Source organism: Rattus norvegicus, chromosome 14 (genome assembly GCF_021556685.1).
Source record: "Rattus norvegicus strain SHRSP/BbbUtx chromosome 14, alternate assembly SHRSP_T2T, whole genome shotgun sequence".
NCBI lineage: Eukaryota > Metazoa > Chordata > Mammalia > Rodentia > Muridae > Rattus > Rattus norvegicus.
Genome location: NC_141547.1, coordinates 6,907,364 through 6,935,081, shown reverse-complemented (window position 1 = coordinate 6,935,081; position 27,718 = coordinate 6,907,364). Strand labels below are relative to the sequence as shown.

The window sequence follows — 27,718 nt, the reverse complement described above, 5'->3', positions numbered from 1 at the left end:
CACACACTCACACTCACGCATGCATACACACTCACTCACATACACATGTACACACTCACATACATGTACTCACGAACTCACATAAATGTATACACACATGCGTACACATACACCCTCACACATGTATAGGTGTGTACACACACACTTGTACACACTCACAAACTTGCACACACTCAAATATGCATATACACATACTCACATACACATGCGAGCACTCATATACATGCACTCACAAACTCACACAAATGCATACACACATGTACACACATACTCACACACTCACACATGTATATGTAAGTATACGCCCACACACTTGCACACACTCACACATGCACACTCTCTCACACACATCCCCACACTCATGGACATGCATGTACACCTGTACACACACACACATACATGTTCATACACACTCACACACATGCATACATGCACACTCGCATGCTTAGATGCAGACATACACTCATAGACACACATGCTCACACACAAACATACCGACACACCACTCACACACATGCACACACATGTTCACATACATATACACCTCACACACACACAGGCACACACATAGGCACACGCAGGGAACCTTTTATAGGCTCCTTAAATTTGAGATCAGTGTATCCCAGGAAAGAAAGGAGGAACGTGCACAGTCATCTAAACAGAGAAAAATATTAGTTATGAAATATGAAAGAAAAATTAACTTCAAAATCTACTCAAGCATTTATTCAAGTAGATAATCAATAAATGCATTTTGAGTCACTGAACAAATGAATGCCATTTATAAACTTATAGTAATACACAGTAAATATCACACTAAAAGGACACACGATGCTTTTATACAGTAAATGAAGTTATTTTCCTGAGTAGCATCGGATGTAAGGGAAGCCACTTCCTCTCCCTGGGGCCTCTGTGAAGAGGCTCGGCACATGGGGAAAGTAATTTTCCCGCACAGAGTCATCCACAAGCACCTTCCTCACAGGACTAGGTCCAGGTGCTCTGAACCAGTGACATCATCCCACAACCAACCCGAGACCCAGGGCCCAGAGGAGCTGACTCACTACAAGAGGTAATTAGGAAGCTGTGGGACAGGAGACTGGAAAGGAAACGTAATTTACAGCTCACCAGAAAGCTTGGAGTCCGTGTGGATCCAAGTTGAGACGGGAGATTAAATGACCGGTGAGCTCACTGCTCCATCTCCTCCCTCTTTGCTTAGAACACAGATGGCTCAAGGGCAAGGACTTTGCTTTTGCTCCTGAAGCGTCGCCAGGTAACAGCAGCACATGGAAACCACCTGGACAGGAGGTTAGGGAAGGCTTGTAGAGTTTAGAGAGAGGGTGACTTTCTAGAGCCCCGTGGGACTCTGCTTTTGCCTCCCATGATTCCTCAGCCATAGAGGATGTACAGGGAGTCTTTTGTAGAAGTGGATTACCCCAGACTTCATGTACTTGGGTGTCTGCTATTGGGAGAGTAGGATCCCAGGATCCCAGGAAAGTAATGTTACTAACGAACTAAAGGAACACTTTCCAAATGTCTGATTTACATTACACTGTTCTCAACACTGGCAGTGTGGCTTTTAAAACAGTCCTGATCTTACTTGTCTATCCCAACACAGTTCTGAACTCATTTCTGAAAAGCAGTAGTCCCCAAATGAAGGAGTGTGTTCAGAAAGCACAAAAGATCCTTTCTGAGAGTGGCAACGCCATGAAACAGAAGGTAAGCTATACAAACAGGAAAAGGAGCTTCCACATAGGAGGAGGATGTTAGCTGCAGCAGCCATTTTCTCACTGAGGAGGTCATGTACAAGATGAATCCTGACCTGTGTAAAGGTCTGGGAAACATGAGGAAGGGAAATGGAGCAGAAGGCTGAGAATTCAGATGCTAAATTGCACAGGACACATTGATAATTGAGGATACATGACGGGCTTGGAAACACTGAAGGAACGAAACAGAGACACCGTGGGCAGCGTGAGATGAGAGAGTGACAGAAACACTGGAAGGACTGAGGCAGAGGAAGGTGGATGGCCAGGGAGCAGGGAAGGGAAAGATTAGAAACCACCGGTAGTTACAGAGGGGCAGTGAGTCCTCTGAGGTGATAGGATGGATGATGAAGGGCATGAAGGAAAAGAGAAAGCTTCGTGTGACTTCACCAGAGGAGGCAGAGGCTTGAGATGTTCTATGCCTAAGATGTGAGAAGCCCCATGGACGAGATCTCCCCAAGTCTAGAGCGGTGTGACCTAGGAGCTGTTGCTCTGAGGCCAACATCTTTGGCATCAGCTGAGAGCTCTGCAGCCCAAAGCACACACTTCCTTATAGTGTCCCCGTAAACCCAATGGCTGAGGGATAAAGAGTCGATGAGTTCACACTGCTCCCCCTGTGTGCACACAGCCTGCCCCAAGGCTCACCTCTGCAGCCAGACCCTGACAGAGTCAGCACCATGTGTCTAGACTTCAAAGAGCAGGAACTCTTCCAGGATAGTCCGGAGTAACTCAGAGAGCTAATATAGAGGCACAAAAATGTTTTCGAAAGCAGTGGAGCTGTTTCAGAGAGCGTGGAATTTATACATGGACAGCCCGTGTTCCCTTCCCATGCGATAAGTGGAAAAGAGACTTGAAGGCCAATTTCTTCTTGCTTTTTCTGGTCACCAAAAATTAGTCCTTCTTGCTTTAATCTGCTTGAAGAGCTATTGGCTCTTGGATTTGGTGTTATCTCCTATTACACCATCCCTGGCTCAGCTTACTCCAGCTCTAAATGGCTTGCTGTGCAAGCCTCCCTCCACAGTTCCTTCCTTTCCTGTGTGAAACACCTTACCCACTTGGTCTCACTCCACCCAGGTCTAAATGTCACCTCATGGTCTACTTCCCTCCCAAAGTTTGACTCCTCTCTCCTTCAACTGCCTCCATCAGACATAGGGTAGCTATCAACATGACAACAAAGTTTGGGAAAGACAGACCAAAGAAGGAATATCCTCAGTAAATGCAATTAGTATATATTAGTGTGGGGGGAGGGGCACACACATGCTTGCACACTTCTGTGTGTTGAACGAACGCTCCTTCCTTGGCCTGTAAATCATGTGGTAATGTCTTTGGAACTTACCTCTGCGTAGCATTTAATTAGACATAATCGGGAAGTATGAAAGGAGAATGGAATTCTCCCCACTGCATATTTTTCCAAGATTTCTTTCTCAAGACTCATGGTTTAAATCTCATGGTTCTTATTTTTTCAAGGATGGAGAATTGCTAGCCTAGCCCTTCATTTCTCTCCCTGAAAAATGTGTTCCTAAAATTGTAATCACCACTGAAGCCTTACGCTTTAATAATTATCGCTCACACAGACACCATTTTCTGTGTCCAATGGTGGACACAGAAATCTAACACAACAGCAGGTGACTTGAAAGTAAACGGGAATCATAAAAACCAAAGAGTGGCTTTCAGAGTTTAGGAATGAGTAGCGGTTGCCAAGCTGTTCGCATAGACCGGCAACCCCCATGCTCGGGAAGAAGGGGCAGGGGTCTGCTCTGCTCTAAGTGTGTGGGCAAAGTGACCCAGGGAACAAGTCCCGTGTGTGTGTGTGTGTGTGTGTGTGTGTGTGTGTGTGTGTGTGTGAGAGAGAGAGAGAAAGAGAGAGAGAGAGAGAGAGAGAGAGAGAGAGAGAGAGAGAACCAATTTCAAGATGGCCCCTGAGTTACCTGAGCATTGACTTGTCTCTCTTTCTGTTTGTTAGTTTCTTGAGATGGTTCCATTATCTTCAAATTCATGATCCTCCTGCCTCTGCTTCCCCGGTGCTGGGGGTATAGACAAGAACCACCACCATGCTTGAATTTCAGGATGCCAGGTAGACGTTGCTGTTGTGTTTCGGGACAAAATCAGGTGGAAAAGTAGTGATGACCAGGCTGATTTCAGTGGGGCCCCTTTCGTGTTCTGGCTCATCTTAGAAAGGCTGGGGGTTGTTGGGCTTTTGTGCAACTCAGCATGACCATGTAAAGGGACCTCACCTGTAGTATATATAAATGTGAATGTAAAGATTGGTATAGAAAATTGATCTCCTGATCCATACAAACCCTTTTGTTTTAACTGAAAATTACTCACGTTTGAGAGAAGCACCTTGTCTGTCAGTGGTTCTCTATTCTACATGGAAAGGGTGTGGTGGCTTCACGATATCCAATAAATATTCATCCAACACATTTTAACGGCTAGAGTAGCGAGAGTAAAATGACTGTAAGAATATTACACTTTGAATTTGAGGGAAATGGCTTCTTTGTATATTACTAGCAAATGTTACATGCAAGACTCCTAATATAATCATTACATTAATTATCTGTGTGTCGTTTAACAAAACTAATGGATCTGGGAAAGATGTCACCCCCTTATGTTACAGCAGTCAGGAGCCGAGTCAAGAGACTTGCCATGACTTTGGTCTACACAGCAAAGCCCTGTGTCGACAAAAAAAAAAACAAACAAACAAACAAACAAACAAACAAAAAAAAAACAAAAAAACAAAAGACCAGGTCTGGGGTGTAGCTTAGTCAGAGAGTATTTGCTGAGCATGTGTGATATCCTGGGACTGCACCCCAGCATCCCACATACAAAGTCACAGGGATGATGACCATGAAGAAACGTGAGGCTGGAGGCCTGTTATCACGCCAGCGTGGACGCTCAAATCTGAGCACCTAGAGCCCTTATAGAAGTCTGGCCCTTGAACACCTATCTGTGACCCCAGAACTTCAGGGAGCAAAGAAATACCAATCCACAGAGCTCATTGGTCAGACAGCCTAGCCAATCAGTGAGCTTCCAGTTCAGTGAGATACAAGGACTTAAAGTGACAAGCAAAAGTGTGGATGGTCAATAAAGAAAAACACCAGACCTCAACGTCCGGCTTCTGAGTTTATGCTTACCCCAGTGTACACACGGCATGTACTGCACACCCGAATCACAAATGATCACACAAATGTGCGTGTATGGTGAAAAATGTCTGGTCAAACTGCAGGTTGAAGAGTCAGCCTGTTGGGGTGGGACAAGAGCTCCATGAGTAAGGTCCTTGCTTTGTAAACAGGAGGGCGTATTCCCCATCTCCAGAAGCCATGCTTTTAAAGGCCTGGCATTGTGCTTCGAGCCTGTAATCCCAGCATTAGGGAGGCAGAGATGAATTTATCTCTGGAATTCACCGGTTCATGCCAGAAAGTCAGATGCCGTCTAACGAAACAGCGGAGAAATGCCACCACTTTGCCCTCTGCCCTCCACAAGCCACCTTGCGCACACTTACAGACACGAACACACGTAGAACCTACACGAAGAGTCGAGACGTTTCTAGTTCTGGAGCTATACGAACTTTATCTCTCTGCTGCTGCCGCTGCTGGGTAGAAGGATCGCAGATGAAATCTAACCCCTTCCTTTGAGGATCCCTTCCTGGAGTGGGCTCTGTAGGGAAGACTTACAGATCATAAAACTTCCTTGGAAAAACACAATTCTCTAGGTAAACAAAAGAGAGCAGAAATTGAGAGGGGGGGACTTTCAGCATTGAGGGCTTAGAAGCTAAGGGAGATGTTGTCTCTGAGACGGAAGGCTCTCACATCCTAATTGTCTTCTCACGCCAATGCCTTTAAAGGCGTGGTCTCTAATGATGCAGAGGAAAATGAGATCATTTCTTCACAGGTGCCCAGAGCTGTGCGATCGCTGAACTGGTAGTTTTAAAACCTTACTTATTAGTGGAGCTACGGACAACGGAGCTGCCAGACTGCAGCGTTCAATCCAAACTTTTCTTCTTTCTCGGGACTTCCCTTTCTTTCCTTATTAGCAGAACGAGAAAGCACTGGGCTTCAGGGTCCTGGTGAGCTACAGTTCATTCATCCTCTTTGTGCTCTCCTGTTTTTTTAAATGCTCAAATACTACATTATTTAAGGTATATTTCCTTACAGAAGTCTCCCCCCCCTCACCCTCCCCTTCGTTCCTCTGTCTCTTTCTTCAATATATGGGATGGGAGGATACTGACTAAGTCTGAGGGGGAAGGAGGAGGAAGAAAATCAGCTACAGGAAGAGTTTATAGCTCTGACTATAAGAAAACTTAAATATAGCTACCAGTGCTCTGAAAGGAATGGTTTGTGTCCAAACAATATTTTCCAGACGAGCTCTGTACTTTCTTGCCAACAGAATTAACTTTAAAGCGAAGGCAGTAGACAGTTAAAGGAGCCGACTCTGGGACCAGCTGTGTGTAGACCAGACCAGTTACTTATAAGGTACTGTTTTTCTTCATTGAAATCTTGAGGGTCCGTTTGTTTCGGGTACAAGTGTTGTGTGAGCATTTGATCTTCATTTCTCCTTTGACTTTATCTCCTTTCTTGGGGGGGGGGGATGGCCATTGCTAACAGTCTGAGTTTCCATGTACTGTTTTGTGGATGTTGATTGTTGAAGCTGCCGGGATTGTTTTGTTTTTCTGGAGCCAAACGATCTTTGCTAATGTATCCAAAAGTGTTCCTCAGCCTTGTCCTTTTCCAGTGGGATCATGCCTGATGATCTTTGGCTTTCCTTGTATGTGTTGGATAGGTGGCATATGCCGACTTCCTTAACTGAGGGGGAGGGGCTAAGACATCGTCAACGCCAACTATAGAATCAATACAGAGCCCCTCCCAGAAGGAGAGGGGGAGGTGGCATGTCCGGACATTCACTTAGGCTCGGAGCTTAGAAGGTTTAATCTGAAAAGCAGACTTACAAATTAGGGGTTTAACCACTAGTTTGCATCTTTAATTAACTGGTAATTTTAACTCTTCCTCCTCTTTGCTGCCATTTCTTTATACAAATCCCAGCGAGTCTGTTAATTCACTTGAAGTAATTTCGCTCAGTTGCTAGAGTGCCTGCCTACCACGCATGATCCCTGCATAAGCTGCAGAAATTGGGTGTTGGGGTGAAAGGCTGTATTCCTGGCTCTCTGCCAGGGGCAGCAGAGGGACCAGAAGTTCAGGGTCGCACATACATAGGAAGTGTGAACTCAGTGGATCTCAGAAAGGATGGTGGGAGCCTCTGTCATGTGAAGTGCTACTGTGACCCCTGAGGCTGGGAGGCCTGGCCAGCCAACTACAAATATCTGCTGCAGTCTAGAGACAGGAAATGGAGACGGGGGCTTCTGAGAATTGAAATTTCAAAACTGCCATATGCTTCTGAAAGGCCCAGCCATTGGTAGATACTTCCCTCTCTGAAATCCTCTGTGTGTCTCTCTGGAGGAAACTAAAAAAACCTTATGTTTTTATGTTTTCCAGATCACTAAGCATTAGCATGTACTCACATGCTAATGAGCATACATGTACACACATGACCACACTTTTCAGTAATGTAGTGATACTTTGTGCAGTGTGATGCTGTGTGCAGTGTAATGCTGTGTGCAGTGTGATGCTGTGTGCAGTGTGATGCTGTGTGCAGTGTGATGCTGTGTGCAGTGTGATGCTGTGTGCAGTGTGATGCTGTGTGCAGTGTGATGCTGTGTGCAGTGTGATGCTGTGTGCAGTGTGATGCTGTGTGCAGTGTGATGCTGTGTGCAGTGTGATGCTGTGTGCAGGGTGATGCTGTGTGCAGTGTGATGCTCTATGTGATGTGATGCTCACACTGTGTGTGAAGATTTTATTTCTCTTCAAAGTTCACATGATCGCCACACCTTTTAAATTCCTTTTTTACTGTTATTCGATTTTTCTTTCTATCTTCATTCCCCATCCAGCTGCACATCTCTACCAGCTTCCTTCGACTTCAACCATCCTTTCAAAATAATTAGTTATTGGTTAATGCAACCCAAGAGAACAAAACAGAGCAAGCAAACATAGAAGTATGGACGGAGTGAGAGGTGGTGCGTTTCTGTTCCGAGGAAAGGGCACGGGCACGGTGACATCTATTTTGGGTGCTCGGGAGACGTTTGGCTCACACCCAAGTTCTTAGTTGTGGTTTGTAGTAGAGGTTGCCATGGAGCCTGGTCTGGAATACATAACACATCCCCGAATCTGATACAAAAAGTACCGTTTGGTTTCCTTCCTATAAAGTTCCTGGAGGTATGTGTCAAGAAATCCATGAGTAATTAAGCCCCAGGGACAGACCTAACATTAATTGAGCTCATGTGTTGCTCAGGCTCAGTCAGAGGCGTGGAGTTCTCGTGCACGTTTAGCTGGGAAAAGCATAGCGACACTTTGTGGAGAAGCCTAAGGACAAAACAGTGCCCCCAGTGTGTGCTATTCTGTGTGGAGACCATAGTTTGGTTCAGGGGGAAAGAAATAGGTGATGCAAGCTAATTGTGTGGATGATGCTTTGAGTTTCTTGAGTGAATTCTAACTTATTTGTGAATTCTATTAAACTGAAAAATGGCATAAAATAATTTTACAAGCCATACGTGTTGAGTATACATCAGTATGTGTCTTCTTATCTTCCAACATTTTCATGTTAAGTTCCAGAACAAAACTGAGTCACTGATTTCTCAGTGATATTGAGAATAATAGTAGCCACTTTCATTAATCCAGTTTTATACACACGCACATACATACACATGTGCACATACACATACACACATGCATACATACACACATATATACGCACATACACACATAAACACACATACATATACACACATACATACACAAATCACACACACAGATGTGTACACACACAGATGTACACACACACACAGAGATGTGCACACACACATACACACAAACATATCCCCAAATAAACAAATAAGTCAAGCCACTGGCAAAGAAACTTTATGAATGCATGATAGTTATTAACTCAATGTTACGCTGAATCCTTGGCCAGTTACTTGATTATACTTCCTTCAGAACTGTGTCCATTCCATTACTGGGGAACGCTCCTTAGTTCTAACAGTGACTTTGGATCTGCATGTGTTTGGAACTGCCCAGAATCTATCTTTGTATGCTCCCTCACGGTGGGTGTTTGACAATGGAAAGACTTCTCTTGTAAGAAAATGTTGTTCCAGTTGAAACATAGGCTTTCGTACACCCGAAGCTGGACTTCTTATCATGGGCTCATTTTCATTGAAATTTAACTTTTCACATTCATACCTTCGTAGAAAAATTGCCATACAAAGCGACATTCATTTGGCAATAATGGGGACTTTGGTACTGCAAGGCAAGAATCCTAGAAACCCAAAGCAACTGTGAATAAATATGTACCTGGAAGGATTTGATTTGGACTGACCAGTTTTCAAACCAGAAAGGAAAGAGGCCGCTCTAAATAAACTGAAGTATTTTTGTTCTCCTGGATAACAGCTTACCCAGTCCTTTCCAGCATAAACGTAGGAGAGTTCTCCGGAAACATTAGGCTCCATCTTCCCCCAAACTAGAATTCAGGGAACAAGACTTGTATCTCATAAGGAGCAGTCAGACCCAGTGCTGTGGGTTTCTGAAGGTGTTAAACAGGGAAGGAATCACAGTTGCGCTCTCATAAAAATCTGCATTGAGTTACAACCCTTCAGAAAGAATGCTTAAGTTAACCTTAGTGCATCCTTGTAGACTGGCCTTGGTGTGGTAGAAATAAGGGTTTGGGGATAATTTAAGAGGTGATGCGGTCAAAGATCATGGTTCATTTTGTGGTTATGCAAGAAACATCTGTTGAGCAAATATGCAATTCAAGCCTTTAAAGGTATCAACAAATCAGACACCTCTGGGCTTCGCTGTGCATTTCATTACGTGGGATTCTCAAGTGATTCACACTAAAGTGCCCAGACTCCGTTACTTTTTTGCTATAAACTCATAAAACTGCCGTTAGCCAACAGTAATTTGGAATTTTAAACTTTCTATGAAGAAAAGGCACCACAAAACCTGTAATTAAGGATTTACAAGCAGAATTATAGACTGGGGACCTATATGCTGCCTGGCTTTGGGGGATTTTTGCTTTGTTCTGTTTACTTTGTGGTAGACATTGTGGGAGACTTTGTGTCATTTTGTTTTGTATCATTGCACTTTACAAAGCGAAACTTTGTGTCACTTTGGAGGACAACAAAGTAGGAAAGAGCTGTGCATGGGTCTGTCCTATGCCTGTCTGTCTGTCTGTCTATAGACAACAGAACACATACTACAATCTATATTGTTTCGTGCTCTGTTGGGAATAAAATATAGATCAGTGTGTTCTTTCACACAGGATTACAGTATTTTCACTGATTTGGTTATGTTGAAGAAATAGTGGAACAAGTCAAAAACAAAACAAAACAAAACAAAACAACAACAACAAGAAAACCAGCATCTGGGAACACTCACTTAGGTCCATTACTTCTATGCCCTGTCTTACCATCTCCATCCCACACAGAGACCAACTATCTGATGGATACATTCACAGGACAGGAAGAAACGGCACAACTTCCTCCACTCTGAGTAAGAAGTCAGCCATGTCCTCTATTCCCTGAAAATCCCCAGGGGAAGGAAGGGTTCGCTCTCTCCTCCAAGGAAGGGGTCAGGAGTCCATGCCAGAAGTCGCTCTTACACAAGGAGTGATAAACATTTAAAGCTATGGGAACTTTGCAAAATAACTGTCATTTTGTTAATGAATATTTGCTGAGGCATTTCCTGAGCCGCTGGTGTTTATGGAACTTTTAAACAAAATGTTTTTGAAGACAGAACTAAGACTCGATTCACAGTTAAACCCCCGTGTACTCACAACAATGCTTCTCCTTGGTGCACAACTGATGTTCTGGCCTCTGTGGCATTAAAACACCAAACACTCAACTCAGCCACACACTCTCTCCTCTGTGCCAGGAAAAATGTCTGCGTTCTGCCTGGGCTTCCTTGCTTCTGTCTTATGCTGTCATGCTTTGACGTCCAGTGTTCGATTCTATCACAAGGCCAAAATTACCTGAAGAAAGCTGAGGAGGATGACTGGCTAAGTGACCAGTTTCAGCTGGGTTTTGTCTTTGTCCCTACCTTCTGTCTTCTCCATTCATGCTGTTCTCCTAGGTCAGGCTCCTTGCCATAATCCTGCTTCTTGATGTGAGGGGTGGTTTTCTTCCTCTGTTCCTGGTTTGAAATCTGTATCTGCCTCATTTTCTTCCACCGTTTCTTCCTCTGAGAATTTCTTCTAGTTCCAAGCCAGATTAGGTATCTGCCCAGCAAATCCATCCTAAGCTTTATGTGAGTTGTCATGATGGGTGTCATGTCATAGCATGTGCCTGCCTGGTATCTGGATGCCTAGCTCTGCAGGAAACAGGATGGCAGCCACAGTGCACTGTCTTGGGTGCTTTCCTCACTAATGTGGCCTCTGAAGTCCCAGGATTCTGCTGCCCACCCTCTCCATAACTTCCCTCACTAAACCACCCCTCACTGTGTGTCTCCTCTCTCACTAGAGAGCAGACACTCATCACCCCAGGCTGTTTTTTATTTTCACACGTGGTTCACTTGTAACCTATAACTAGCTCACTCTGCAGGGCAGGCTGGCTTTGAACTCAGAGATCTGGACTGCCTCTGCCTTCCAAGCATTGGGATTAAGGGAGTCAGTTGGTTATCACAGGTTACAAACTATGTTCTTGACACAGTTCTGTCTTTATTCTCAGGTTCGCCACTTTGCAGGACATTTAATTCTTATTCCTTGTTAGATTTTGGCCTATTTGCTTTTCTAGGTAGGTAGGTAGGTAGGTAGGTAGGTAGGTAGGTAGGTAGATAGATAGATAGATAAATGGGTGGATGGATGGATGGATGATAGATGGATGGATGGATGGATAGATGGGTGGATGGATGGATGATAGACGGATGGATGGATGGATAGATAGATGGATGGACAGACAGACAGACAGACAGATAGATAACCGAAGGCTTCAATAACTTTTCAATAGATGATCAAGAACAAAGACTGCTGAGATGAACCTCAGGGTTTGAGTTCTTGTTGGAAGGTTTACATGAGTCAGCGTTTTGAGACCCCCAGTCATTCTGTGCCTCAGCATATGAGTATCAGCGGATGGGAAGGCCGCTGCATTTCCAACTCCTCTCTGCGCCTGCTCCAGTGCTCTGTGTATCTCCCCTTCACTTAGGCATTCGAAATTGAGAGGATTCATTTTGAGAAAAGGAATCTCATGCCATTCTTTCCAAGAAAAGGAGCATTGCCTGGAGAAATGGCTTCTCCGTTAAGAGCGCTTGCTGCTCTTTCTGAGGACCCAAGTTCTGTTCCCAGACTCTACAAGGTGGCTCACAACCATCTGTTACTCCACTTCCAGGGGATATGACACTCTCTTCTGGCTTCCGTGGGCACAAGGCACACATGGGGCACAATGGCATTCCTGCAGACAAACACTCATTCATGGAAAACAGTGGAAAAGTAAAGAGAGTAGCAATAAAAGTAAAATCGTCCTTCATTTTAACAATCATAAAATACCAATCAAGACTGCTTTGCTCAGTGCTTGTGTGTGCCTTTCTGACTTTCTTGTTCATGACTCAGGCTACAAATCATAAAACAAGCAAGGAGAGTCACTGATTAACCTGTATGTAGGACACGACATCATCTCATTGGCAGACTATCCACTGCCAGTGTTTTGAATTTAAGAATAAGTGTAGGTGAGATGCCTATGTAGATAAAGGTAGTTGTGGCTGGGCCTGGTGATCTTCCATGGAACAAAAGGACAGAACTGACACCCTCAGGTTGTCATTTTATCTGTCACACACTATGGTATAGGCCACACACACACACCACATGCACACACACATGCACACATGCTTGCACACAAACACACACCTCACAGATACACATACATACATACATATACACACATTCACACACATACTCACACACACACATTAGCACCACACACTCACACACACACTCACATACACTACACTACACACACACTTCACAGATACACACACACATACATACACACACATTCACACTCACACACTCTCACACACACTCACACACACACTCACACACACTCACACACACACACACACTTACACACACACACACACTCACACACTTATATCACCAAATAAACAAGCAAACCACAGTCTAAAAGGACTCCATAGAGTGCCATAACCAGACTTAAGTTGAAAGTAAAAGTCACCAGAAGAGCTTAAAATGTTCATTATACTTTTGTCCTAGAATCTTGGGGTAATTCAGTTTTTCTGAAGTGATGCATGCCTTTCACTTTAGGTAGATAGAATGACCATACACATATGCACTCAGTCTGACTTGCACTCAGTCTGGCTTTCCTGAGGCTACTGTTAATGTCTTTCTTAGTGCCTCCTCCTAGAGAGCACTACAGTTTCTTTCAGAGGAACTGGGCTCTTCCAGGGCATCAGAATTCTGTTCCTCGTTTTACTTCACTAATCAATTTGTACATTGCTTAGCATATCAAGCTGCATACTTATGATAGGGAAGCTGGGTAGGGGGTCTTAAAGGCATAGTAACTAAGCCTTTCCTTATCCCAACCAATTGAAACTATCCACACTAGTATAACGGAGTTCTCGGCCGTCACATCAAAAGTTTGAAGTGGTTTTCTGATTTCTGTTCATACCAGAAAGTTTTTGGAATATTAATTCATAGTCCTAACATACAACAGTACAACAGAAAGAGAGAGAGAGAGAGAGAGAGAGAGAGAGAGAGACAGAGAGACAGAGACAGAGACAGAGAGACAGAGAGACAGAGAGACAGAGAGACAGAGAGACAGAGAGATTTCTTTCCTTCCCCCATCCATGATCCAGTGCCAGGAGGAGTTAGAATCTAGTGCACAGAGCTGCTGTTGGTTCAGGAAACCTTTCAAACATGTGTGTGCTTGATCTGAAACCCAAGTGGGGTCTGAAACGGGAATTAGAGGTATGTGTAACACAATAACGAAGTGTTTATGATTCGCCACGAAGTGTGCCTCCCAATGTACCATAGAGTTCTCCAAAGCAATGCAAATCGTTCTGGGGATTTGTTTTATTTACATTCTATAGTACCAGTCATCGATGGCGGTATTATGTTATAGAAGTTCCACACCATGACGCTCCATTCCCGTAGTTTTATAAACGCAAACATGCACAAAAGACATGGGGTGGGGGGAGAGCTAAAGATAAAGCCCTGATATGCGTCTTGGCTAATGCTGCCCCTCATCTCTCCGCAGAGGTTTGCCCCGCCTCTACCTTCTTTCTCACGTGAAGGTTTGGGTCTCCATTTCCTTGGCTCTCCATGTGAGTGACCATGTGTGGGTGGTTTTGTTTGTTTTGTCTTTTTTATTTTGTTTGTTTCATTCATGTTTAGTTTTGCTTTTCCAGAGTGGACCTCTCCTAGGTCTTGTCTTCCTAGCAACTGTTATATCCTCTGACACATTCTCCCCAACCCTGCCTGCCCTTTCTCTCCCCTGGCTCTCAGCGGAGATCCTCATTTTCAGAATGGTTTATTGGCTGGTGCACGTCCTTGCTCATCTGGACTGTAAATCCTCAGAGGACAGCAGCTCTGCCTTATGCCTTCCATGGCGAGTGGTTAGGATGGCACCTAAAATAAATCTCAGAAATTGAGACCCAACACTGCTCCAGTGTGGCTGTTAGAGATGGATGTGTAGCCTGTCTGACATGCATTTACACAGAATAAGTAACAGTGCGGTTCAGCGTCTTGGTTGGACATACGTGTTTCTCGCTGATACGTATTTCTTACTAAAGCAGCCATGGTCTAAGTGTCTCATTAAATGTCATCTGGTACCTTACTAGCTGTCACAGTTTCTGTTGTCCCATTACATGGGAATGGATTTGTTGCCCAGACTCATAACTGTTTGACGTGCTAATTTATGGCCTAACTCATTCCATTGGCTTTGCTCATATCTCATTCTTTTTATGATAACTATCTTCCAGTAAAGAGGATAATTCAGAAAAGAATTTTGGATATTTCTGTAAGTAACAACTTGGAGCTTGGGATATTTTTGTTTTTAATACCGTCTGCCTTTCGAAAGGCCAGCCTACCAAGGCCTTAGTGTTTAATGTTTAACTTATTATAGCCACAGAAAGAGAGGATTTTACTGTAACCCATGAACACACGAGTTGTCTGATATGGGACACAGGGAAAAGTCAAAGGTGAGATCGAGAGCCACCAAATGTTGGGAGAGAGCGGGGTACTGAGTAAAGCCCATGTCCTCCTCCTTCCTGCCTGTCAAATTAGTGGGAGGCAAAACTGGAAACCCAGACCAAAGTGATTATTAGGTCTAGCACCAGGGGAAACTGAGAACCACTTTCTGTACAGGGTTATGGAGGATGCACGCATCAAATCATGGTTTACTGTTTTCACGGTGCAATTATCAGAGATGAACATCTCAATAGATATTTCAGAGCACTCTTCCAGACCACCCATCGCCCTCTGAGCAGCCCCGGGGGAGACAGAAGTCAGAATAAACTAGCAGGAATTTAGTCCTCAGCACCAAAAATACCAGATCTGGGGTCTGCGGGCTGAATTCCAGAGATCTCCATGTGTTCCAGGGATGAAGATCATGACACCCTCCCCTCCCCAGGATGCAGAAAGAGCACAGGATCTTCCTGATGCCAGATGGTGCTCAGTTGAAAGAAATCCCTAGGGGTTGGGGATTTAGCTCAGTGATAGAGCGCTTGCCTAGCAATCGCAAGGCCCTGGGTTCAGTCCCCAGCTCCGGAAAAAAAAGAAAGAAAAAAAAAAAGAAATCCCTAGATTGAGTTTCTGCTTATGGTAAAGAAAAGGATAAGAACACTGTATTTCATACACTTGGTCTTGTAGAACCAACATCCATTCTTCAGCATGTCCGTATTTTAACTTAGACACATTACTTTTACCTGCCTGTATTACTCTAGAAAATTGGAGTGTCAAAACTACAGCTTACAGTTTTCTCTGAAGTGCACGGTGTATGTTTTCTTCCCAACTAAAGGGACTTCAGGCTGGGCAATGAGTGCTAGCCATTCTGGTACATTCTCATGTGAACTAGTGCCATCGCTGACAAGCCGTGCTGACATACATCAGAATTCCCTGGAGAATGCTAGTTCTACTTCCTGGATGTGTTATCCTTCAAGCCACCATATTGGTGCATGCCCAGCCTGAATATCCAAGTAAGAACGATTGTTTGCTCAGCCCCTGTATTTCTGGCTTGTTTTCTGACGTCCTGGGCTTGTATATCCTTTTCCACTGCCCTCAATAAACCTGTGTATTCAGCTCTGTTGTTAAGCAGATTTGGAAGCAACCCAGATAACTTAAAGACTCCACTGCCTTTTCCTACAGTGTCTGGTCCAGCTAATCTGGAAAGGGCTCTGGGGTGTACACTTTAGCAAAGGCTTCGGGTGGTGGAGGTGGCAGAAAGGCTGCCCTAGAGAAACCCTGCTGTAAGTCAACCAAATCCCTTGGGAAGTGTGATAATCCAATGGCCACCTTACCCCTCTTTGGAACCTCTTGTTCCTTATGAGGCAGTAAGGAATATATCCATATATCCTAACTTGTCCAGGGAGGATTAAAATGGTTTTTGTAAGTATATCCTGGGTCAAAACCTTGAGAATTTTAGGATATGAGACAGAATTTCAGATCATTTATGCCACAGCCCTCTCTAGTTTTAGTGTATCTGCAATTTTAAAGGTCATTTATTTTTATTGTGTTTCAGACCCCGGCCAGAGATATGAAAATGGTTTCAGTTTGTGCCCGCGATGCAAAATTTTATTGTGTTGTTCTTCCCGAAGCGAAATGTCTCTCCAGTTTATGAGAGAACTGTCTTTCCAATAGCCAGCATGAACACAGCATCGGGCTGCAGCTAGAAGTTGAAAGGAGTGTTGGCTGTTGGAGTGTCTTTTAGGACTGGAAGCAGGGCAGCAAGCAGCCGTCACATATGGGAAAGATTTACGTTGCCTGAGTGGGCTCCAGTTTGATGTAGTGTAAATGGTATTTTCAAGCACTCCTTCAGTTTTCCAGATTTTTCCATGGCCACAGTATACGCTCTTGTCTCCACTGAGAAATATGTCAGCCTAGGGAACAGGGAATAAGTACTCTTCCAGGCGCTCCCGTCACGACTTTTTGTTTACAGCCAAGTCCAGTGTGGCTGAGTTACATATGATTTTGCTCTTTCTCAACCAGGATGGGAGAGATGAGAACATCCAATCACTAAAGCAAGGATTTAACCTCGAGCCAGGAAGCGCTCCTTGTCACTAAAGGCTGTAAGGAAGCAGTGCCATGCTTACAGAGCACGCTGAGAATCCAGTGTTGGGGGGAATGTCCTGCCGTGGGCTTAGCTTTTGTGACAGTAGAGAGATAAGGAGCCGTGGGAAGGAGGCCCCATGAAATACTATGTGAGGCCAGTTGTCTCAAGTTAGTGGGTGAGAACTGAAAGTCTACATTCTGGGTCCCTTGGGTTTTTCTCAGGATGGCCATATCGTCAGTGCTAGAAGTTGTTAGAAATTCTAGGGCTCTAATAAATGGACATAGAGCCAAAGTCTCTTCTAAGTCCTCTATTAGGAGGCATGGGTATCAAATATTGGCCCCTGGGACTGGGGAGAGCCCTGTTTTTGATTCCCAGCACCCATAGCAAGAGGCTCACAACCATCTGTAACTCCATTTCCAGGAGATCCAACGTCCTCTTCAGGTCTCTGTGAACACCATACTCACATGCACAAATCTATACTCAGGCACATGTGTGTACACATAGTTACAAATAAAAAGCCTTTCAAAAAGGAAAATAAAATATCGGCATTTAATAAATAATTAGGATTTAGGACATGGTCCCAGGTAAGAAATCATATGCATTTAATAGTGTGGTAACTGTGAGTCGTTTCTGCACACATTTCCAGACTTCACCTCTCCAGGCACAGAAGATGCTAACGTCCCTCTTCTTTGAAGTAACTTGTTTTAGTGAAGAGAAGTGTTACATCCTACCATAGGCAGCAGTATGGCATCCCTGTTCAGGTTACTACATATCTTTCCCCGTGCTCTTTGCAGTAGAGACACATATTGGGGTTCTTGAGTGCCTTTGACACAACAAGGCTCTTGAGAAGCTACACAGGACAACTGATGCTTCAGAAACAAATATTTTATAGGGTTGCTCCTCAGTACAAGATGCCTGAGTTCTCCTTGACTAGTGCAGAAGTCAATGCGGAAGCAAACGAACAAGAAAGTCTTCAACGTGGTACAGACAATTGGTTATGGTGTTTATTCTTGATTTCTCCTTTATCAGAATGAAAACTGCCTATTGGTAGAGTAGCACAGCACTGGCTTTGGTGTCTCTGTGGATGAGCATTTGGGGAGGGTTAACTAAGTGGGCAAAACCAGTTCTAAATGTGGATGTCTCTATCTCGTGGGCTGGATTCAAAGCAGGAAAAGAGAAAAACAGTGCATGCGTTTATTGGCTTTTGCATAAGCTCTGCCACCATGCTCTTCCCTCTGTGCTGGGCCAACCCCTCTGAAGCCACAAGCCCAAATCAGTCCCTCTTCTGTAGTTCACCTCGGGTATGTTGACCCAGAGATGCAGATGCTTGGCTAACGAATGTCAAGGTGGAGGTTGTCAACAATGTGCAGTGTTGAGCGCTGCTTGCTCAGGGGAGCTCAGGAAGAAACCTAATGGAAAGGGTGGCATGTGTGAGCTCACTGTGGGGCTGGGTTGGAGTTACAAGGAGCAGTAAAGGGCACTGAAAAGTGCATGCTCGTTTGTGTCTAATGGCTCAGAGGGTAAGAGCAACGACTGCTCTTCCAGAGGACCCAGGTTCAATTCCCAGTATCCACATGGTGTCTTACAGCCATGGTGGTTCAGGCACATACATTAGAACAAAACATCTATATACCTTAAGTGCCTTTGATAAAACAAATATAAATATAAATGAGTATAAATAAATACATATATAGTAAATAAAATTTTAAAAGTAGAAACTTATCACAAAACTCCCAATAGTGACATTGGAAATAAAAATAGGGATAGGTGAGACACAGCTTCTACTGAACCTAATAATAATCCAAACATCGTTTTCATTCATCTTCAAATCATTTTAAAATAGGAATGCAAACATGGGGAGAGTTACCATCATATTCTGATGAAAGTTCTGGCAATTATATAAACCGCTCTCTTTAGAACATGGTCTTGGGGCTCAGGAGAACTCAGACTCTGGTCCTGAGGAAGCAAATCAATGCCATGGAAGGAACGGGAGGTCCGCGATACCCTTCATATCAGCCACGTCGCTCAAGAGCTCTTCGCCTACCGAGCGCCTTACAGAAGCCCAGGAACTTGAACTTGCTTCTTATCCAATCCTGAAGTCTGTAACATGTCCTGGCTCAGAGTTTATTGCAATATCTCTTTAAGCTCTCATTCTTTATCCACAATTCTAAATGTCTCTTTCTCATTTTACAAACCCCACCTTAACCGACCCTTCAAAACTGCCCTGGTCCATGGCCCTCTCTTTCCCTTTCCTTGTCTTTCTTGGCTCCCTCAGGTTTCTCTGCTCACTAATAGGTTCCGTAAATCAAAACCAGGAAAGGGGTGTGCCAAGTCTGAATTTATTTAGAATGAAAAGATCCAAGTGTCAAAGACATAATGTCAAAGGTGGCCAATAAGACAGGCTATATCTCCATGGATATTTTCTCTTTGATGTCTTGAGCCCGGGATCTCTCCATGGCTTTCCTTCCAATGCCTTATTTCAACGTCTGTAGAATAAGCTGCCTTTAAACATTCCACTGTTAACTTGAACATAGTAACCGCCACATAGTAGGAATGTGGTGTTGTCTTTTAATACGTCTGTACATTGTGCAATGATCAAATCGGGGAATTGACTGTCAAAGTAATTTCAAGTATTTAGTTATTTGTGATAAGAACATTGGGATTATTTCCTTCAGCTACTTTAGAAAGCAGAAGCTGTTGATTACAATCCCCCTGCCATGCAGTAACAACACAGTACAATGATCCACCCCACAAATGCATCTAGAACAAACTAAAACATTGACCGTCTGATCTGTGCAGCCCCTCTGAGCCATGCAACGTTTCTTGAGAGATTTTGAGGCCATTTTTAGGTTTTGTCTCCAGTGCAGTTCATTCAGGGACACTTTTTCCTTCCCTCCCAGTAAACTGTCAATGGTTAGCTTTATTTTCATTCTACCCCTTATCCCAAAGCGCTCGTTGAGCTCTGTGTAAACTCAGAGAGGATTCTGACTGATTTATTGCAGTCCAAGCTGAAGCTCTCTCCGCCTCCACCGTCCCAAATCAGCAGATTGTACACACCAACTACTATTTGAAGTGGGCTTTCTTTAGTATTTAATTAGGCTCGGAAACATCACTGCATGCAAGGAACCTGTTGTTTTTTATATTGAGAATATTCTTATATCTTCAATTCTACAAATTGAATCATAACTTGGAGACAGTTACATAAACAAGGTTGACAGATATTAAAGGAGCAGAGACAGGTGCCAGATAAACAAAACCAGTCATTTGAGGGGGGGGAGGGAGGGAGAGAGAGAGAGAGAGAGAGAGAGAGAGAGAGAGAGAGAGAGAGAGAGAGAGAGGATGAACTGCTATTGTTAGCATAAGGTCAGGCAAGGTACAGTATCCACCACCCACTCTCTTCTTCTTGTGGGAACATGAAGTAGTACGGGGCTTCCTAGGATGTATTTCCCTAAATAGTAATTTGAATTCACGTATCTGAGTCTGAAATATCTCTTTTAAACGTGCTTTTCAACGAAGGCCAGCAATAGTTTGACTTGCATACTTGTGATGTGGAATCCTTATGAAAACACGGTTGGGTTTGTCTTGTGTCTTGAGATTTCCTAAGGTATTTTTTTTTCAAGACATCTGCTTTGATTTCTGTCCAGGACTTTAAAATATTGGGATGGGGTTACTAAGCTCTCAGAACCCAGTGAGGAGAATAAAGCTGGAGTTGGTGCAAAGTTTAAGTCTTATTTCCTACAGAATATTCAAAGGGCAGGGTCACATCTCCTTGGCTAGCTCTGTTAATGACACCTGACAACTCTTGGGTCACAGTTTATTTTTAAACAAGTCTTTGAAGCATTAACATGATGACTCCTAGTTTATACATTCCTCCTTTCCTCAAATGATCTGTGCAAGCCAATTTGATTAGGGCTATTTATTCTTAAAAAATAAACAGGGTGTCTTGTGCAAACATTCAAAAGAGATAAGACGATTTCAGAGGCAAACTATTGAGGCTTTCATCTAGAAGAGAATAGCATGATTTATTTGGAGGTCTGAAAAGTCACTGTATATATTATCATATATATCCTGCCATTTTCATCAGGAGATGGTATTCTTCATGCTCCAGGGAAAGCACATGCCCAGTAGCTGAATCTGACCAGACAAGAGAGAGGGGGCATAAAACCATTCATGCTGCCACTTGAAGGAAGAAATCTGTTGTATCTGCGTTCGGCACAAGGGCGTGTTTTCTGCTTCACCGTCATGTAAAGCGTTGTGTGAGATGGCAGAGCAAATCTTTTATCATACGGTTCACGTCTATATGGGGGGTAGCCGAATTCGACAGAAATAACAAAGCAGTGGAGGGAAAAATATATGGTTCACACGACTAAAGGTTATTTTCTGATGTATTCTGCACTCCATTATGACATGATACAGGTAGTGATGTAATGAGTAAAGTCCACAGGAAAATGTAACAGGTAAAATACAATTCTAGTGTTTTTTTGCTTTTAAAATATGATGCCGTCTGCAAAATACTAACTCAAAAGGTGTAGAAAATTTTAATTGTGTGATCTTTCTTGTTCATTATTTCATCATCATCATCACCATCATGGTCATCATCATCATAATCATCATCCTTGTGTGTGACGTGTGGAGGTAGGGCCAGGCCACTGACTGTGTGTGGGCTAGAGGAAGGCATCTCAGAGTTTGTTCGCTCCCTCTCCCTTTATGGGGGTTCCAGGGATTGAACACAGGTCCCCAGGATCATGCAGCAAGCACCTTTACACAATTAGTCCCCCCCCCTGGCCTTAATTATGCGATCTGTTTGATAAATCCCACTGGGTTTGTATTTCTGTTTTCTCTGTGAGTGTGATGACTCCACCTGCCTGACGTCACAGGCTATTCCTCATCAGTGTTCACTGGAGGACACCAGTCCTGGGCAGAAGCAATGCCTGCCGAGTCATTCAAAGATTCTTTACCCCGTTGTTCCCAACTTAGCCCCACCTGGTACATAGGGGGCTGTTACTGCCACCATTTTCTTCTACCATTAATCACATCATCATGTTTAAGATTTAGTGCATATGTGTGTGTGTGTGTGTGTGTGTGTGTGTGTGTGTGTGTGTGTGTGTGTGTGTGTGTGTGTACAATTCATACAGGTTCCCAGAGAAGCCAGAAGAGGTCGTCAAATACCCTCATGCTGGACTTAGAGGTGGTTGTGAACTGTCCTGACGTGGGCGGACAGAGACAAACTTTAGACTCCTAATCACTCAGCCATCTCCCCATCCCCATTCTTTAATAGTTTTGAAGTTGATGCTTGCCTCAGAACTGATGTGTATGCTGATATATAAATTCATACAAAGCTCACAGAAAGGGGTCAGCATCGGTTCAAATGCAAGAGAATACGACAGTAAGAAATTCTCCCTGGCCTGGTTCTCTCTTCTGCTCTCCTCTTACTCAAAGGAGGTTGCCGATCATAGACTGCAGGGAATGCATAGTTAAAGCCGGGTGCACGCGCACACAGTAGTCAGGCCCTGCTTCTGTCGTTCTGTTTCCTTCATCAAATAATAAATCTGTGCTGCTGTGCAAATTGATGAAATCCCACAGGTAACGTTTCAAGTGTGAAGTGTCAGTGCACATGGGAGTGTAATGACGCTGCCCCTGTATGTGTTGACACGAAGCAGGTCAGCACAGCCTTGTCTGCCATGAGAAAAAAAAAAGTATCTGAACAATCAAGTTTGAGAAATGTATTTTAAATATCACATTAAAGCATCTGTGTGTGCCTGTGTGTATGGATGTATGTATGTTTGTGTTGTGTGGATGTATGTCTCTTTGTGCATATGCATTTGTGTGGTTTTGTTTGCGTCTGTGTGTGTACAAATAGAGAGACAGAGACTGCATGTATCACAAGAAAACCTAGAGATTGCTACGCAGTCTTCCTGTCTCTAACTCAGAATTCTTCAGCCTGTGCCTCCCAGGTGCAGGGATTACAGCCCGGTGCCACCACTTACAGCTCCAGTTACTTAAGTCCCATTTTCACCAGGATAGCAGTCACATCTCTGTCATAGTCCAATCCCCGAAACCACCCCAAACCCCAGTGGCAAGACCTATGATCCAAATTATTTGGAATTCTCAGACCTATCCAAACTGAGACTATCTCACTGTCTCAAGTGACAAAATAATAGTGCCTGTTACTAAACACACACACACACACACACACACATACATATACACTCACACACACACACATACATATACACACACAGACACACACAGACACACACATACATATACACACACAGACACACACAGACAGACACACACACAGATACACAGACACACACACAGACACACACTCACACACACAGACACACACACATACACACACATACATATACACACACAGACACACACACACAGACACACACACATACACACACATACATACACACAGACACACAGACACACAGACACAGACACAGACACACACATACATATACACACACAGACACACACAGACACACACATACATATACACACACAGACACACACAGACACACACATACATATACACACACAGACAGACACACACACAGATACACAGACACACACACAGACACACACTCACACACACAGACACACACACATACACACACATACATATACACACACACAGACACACACACAGACACACACATACATACACACAGACACACAGACACACAGACACAGACACAGATACACAGACACACACACAGACACACACTCACATTCACACACACAGACACACACACATACACACACAGACACACACACACAGACACACACACATACACACACATACATACACACAGACACACAGACACACAGACACAGACACACTATTCAACTCCTGATTATATTGTGACTTTTGCTTCTTTTCTATCAATTATAGACCAGATCTGGGGTGAGCCCTCAAAGTGGGCTGCCTCCTCCCTCCACACTCTGCTGACATCAGGAGCTTGTGCACGGGGCCTCTCTTCTCGTATCAGACTCATGATGCTGTTAGAAGGAGCACAGATTGAATCTGACAGAACATGAGAGCTGACAGCTCTGCTTGTCTGGGTTTCAGTCAATATTCTTTCTACTTTAAAATTTGTATTGATCTAAATCTAGTGCCAACCCCTACCCAGAGCCCTTCTGTGTCATCTTTCTATCGTCCTAGAAGCCAGTCACTGAGTAACAGTGGCCTGTGCCCATGTTTAACTGGGATGGTCTCCCCTATATTTTGCAGACAGGATCTGAAACAAGAAACCTGTTACTGTATGCTACGTTTTCTCTTAGAGTATCTTTTAATAGCTATCAGACTTTATTGTTCTTGCATGTCATAATTGCAAACTCATCTCTGTTTCTAGAATAGGAGGGATCATTTCAGTTTAGTGCCGTGGGAGGAAAGCAACTGACTTCTATAAACACATAAAATAATAACAAAAACAGAACATCCAGGCTAAAAATAACTGTGGTCGCTTTTTTCCCCCTTAAAGTCACTCAGCTCGGGATAGTTATATTTAACAGAAGCCTGTCTTGGAGAGTCTCCTGATCAATATCAGGGCATTAACTGCTTAATGTTGACTTAAAGACACTGATTCAAAATGGGAGCATAATGACTGTCATCTCCCTGCGACAAAGCTATTTCCCTGGATAGAGTGAGGCCTTCACCATGAGGCATGCTCCTTACGGGACAGTCTTGAATCAAAGATATGAAATTTACTCATAATTCACACATGTACACACACACACACACACACACACACATACACACACATATACACATACACACATATATACATGTACACACACATATATACACATACGTACAGCACACATATACATACATACACATATACACATGCACACATATACACATGCACACACATGCAACAATATATACATACCCATATATACACACATATATACACATACGTACAACACATATACATACACATATACACATACACACATATACACATGCACACACACATACAACACATATACACACACCCATATATACATATACACACACACATATATATAAACACATACACATACACATATATACACACATATACATACAGACATATATGTACACACATATTTACACACACACACACACATATATATAACACACATACACAGAGAGAGAGAGAGAGCACAAACTCAAAGTTAAAACTATATTATCCCTGTGCAGTGAAAATTTGAATTTAAAATATAGTCTATTTTGCATATATGTGCACATGTTCATGTATGTGTGCATTTACATGTGGAATCATCCACACGGACAACCTGCAGTGTTGCTATTCAGGCACTGTCTTGAGACAAGGTTTCTTCCTTGACCTGGGTCTCCCCATTGCGCTGGGCTGGCCAGCCATTAAACCAAAAGGATGCTGCAACTGCATGGTGCTTTGGCTGTGGTCACTGTGCCTGGCTTCTGTCTGGAGGAGAAACTCATGTTTCTTATGCCTTATGCCTGCAACGGCGGGAGCTTTGTCATCTGAACTGCTCTCCCAGCCTTCAGGCCCATTTTAAGAGCCGTGTTTACGGGCTTTCTGAGGCAGTATTTCCTGGATCATAGTCTGCCTACCAATTCTGTGGATCTCAGTTTCTCAGGACTTCTGTAGTTCCCAACCATGTAACTGGAGCTAATGTTGGTAAAGCTGTGGCATTTATTAGACTATAAAAATGGAGACGTCTGAGGGAAGCTCAACCTTCAGGTGTGCAATCCCACTCTGAGTCCAGTCAGAAGATAGAACCCAACTTGACCAGGAAGAGTTTAATATCAAGAATCACCCCGTATAGCAAGGGATTGGAGCCAGGAGGCAGGTAGTGAGAAATTAAAAGAAGAGCAGGATTGCAGACAGGAGTGTCTGCTTCGAGTGGTGAACTGAGCAGCTGGAAGGAAGGCCATTCTCTGGATTGAAGTCCGGCTTCACTGGAGAAGGTGTGCTTCGGTTTACTAGATAGATGACTGAGAAGCCACTGGGGCTGTGCCTATGGAACTTTCTGGAATGCCTTCCTCTGGATCTTACTCAATGAGCTTCTAGAGTGTTGAGAATGTTCGTGGGTCATGGCTCAGTGAGAATGCTCTGCTACAAAATGCCCCGGGGCGGCTGTGGGAAAGAGCTTCTAGTGCCTGTACACTTTGACCATTGCTCATTGCAAAGATTTAACGAAGAAGCTGGGAGAGCTGCAGGAGTGAGGAAGGAGAGAGAGAGAGAGAGAGAGAGAGAGAGAGAGAGAGAGAGAGAGAACATTTCTGTGTGCAATGAGTATACACGTCTATGTGTAGTTGTGTGATGCATGTCTGTGTGCAGTGTGTGTAGTGTGTGCACGTCTGCGTGCTGTGTCTATATATATATCTGTGTGTACTGTGTGTCCTCCTGTCTGTTTGCAGTATGCATGTCTCAGTGCTGTATGTTTGCATGTCTGTGTGCAATGTGTTTGTGTGCATGTCTGTGTACATATGCATGTCTGTGTGCTGTGTCTATATATATATCTGTGTGTACTGTGTGTCCTCCTGTCTGTTTGCAGTATGCATGTCTCAGTGCTGTATGTTTGCATGTCTGTGTGCAATGTGTTTGTGTGCATGTCTGTGTACATATGCATGTCTGTGTGCAGTGTGTATGTATGTATGTGTGCATTTCTGTGTGCAGGGCATGTGCATGTCTGTGTACAGTGAGTGTGAACATGTCTGTGAGCAGAGTATACATACATGTCTCTGTGCTGTGTGCACGCATGAGTGTCTGTGTGTTTTGTATGTGCGTGCATGTCTGTGCAGTCTGTGTGTATGTATGTCCATGTGTGTGCTGAGGGTTTTTGTGTGTGCATCTGTGTTCCTCTTGTGTGTGCTTGTCTATCTGCAGTGTGGGAGAGCCTGAGTATTAGAGAAGGCGAAAGTGCTACAAAAGTCTGCAGAGCCAGCAGCACAAAGGACCAAATGAAAAATGCCATTTTCTTCTGCAAAGTCTCTCTTAAGAACTCTTGTGACAGTGGTTAGTATAATGTCAGAAGGCAGAGGAAAAAATTTAAAGGGACCCTACCACTTTTTACAGGGAGCACAGAAAGGATTGACTTTGTGAAAAGGTGGCCAGACTCAAGGTTTCAATTTGCTTCTCCGTCTCTCACTGTGTTTGCTCTCCTCGGGCTTAATCCTAAACTGGCTTGCTCCATATTTTGTTAGAATTAATCCAGCCACAGAAGAGAATTTCTCCTTTTGCCACCGCAACAAAAATCCAAGAATTAAGTTTTAGTGGCTTTCATTTACCTGGCCTGTGTCACATCGTGTTTAAACTAATTGATGTCACCAAGATGGTGATTCTTACTGGTCCTGTTGATCTCGTGCGTCCACATCCTTGGCCTGGTCAGAGTGTTGTCACCAGACAAAGCATGGTTGTCACTAGACAGGCCAGAGTCACGTGGAGTGGACACAGCTACGGAATCTTCAATGCTCCAAAACCCGGCCTTACATCTGCTCGGACTTAATTCTCAGAATAATTTTTATAAAGTAGTGGGTCTTAAAGATTATCTCACTTAATCAAACCAGAAAGTTGACTACCTAAAAAAAAAAAGGCACCTACTATCAGCATTTGTTTGTGACTCAAAGGTGTCTGCTGAGATACCATAAAAAGGC

At 43.7% G+C, this 27,718-nt stretch overlaps 1 protein-coding gene and 1 long non-coding RNA gene across 9 annotated transcripts in view; one reads left to right on the top strand and one right to left on the bottom strand.

Annotated features, from left to right (window-relative positions):
• The window catches only part of Arhgap24 (Rho GTPase activating protein 24), a 629,479-nt gene that overhangs the window by 454,640 nt on the left and 147,121 nt on the right, over positions 1-27,718 (top strand). Inside the window, exons 1-2 of one of the 6 annotated variants that reach the window (XM_087582834.1) lie at positions 5,171-5,469; positions 6,144-6,229. The gene's annotated coding sequence lies outside the window, so the exon portion shown is untranslated. 6 annotated transcript variants of the gene reach the window in all.
• On the bottom strand, positions 697-6,561 carry LOC134481821 (uncharacterized). Of its 3 annotated transcripts, none has more exons than XR_015637256.1 (6): positions 6,072-6,561; positions 5,260-5,414; positions 4,892-4,997; positions 4,086-4,189; positions 3,686-3,991; positions 697-1,291 (listed from the first exon to the last, which is right to left on the bottom strand). It is a non-coding gene; the product is annotated as an uncharacterized LOC134481821 (long non-coding RNA). The 3 variants fall into 3 exon arrangements; XR_015637258.1 differs by lacking the exon at positions 6,072-6,561 and adding an exon at positions 5,696-5,962 and having other exon boundaries at positions 5,285-5,414; XR_015637257.1 differs by lacking the exon at positions 6,072-6,561 and adding an exon at positions 5,696-5,727.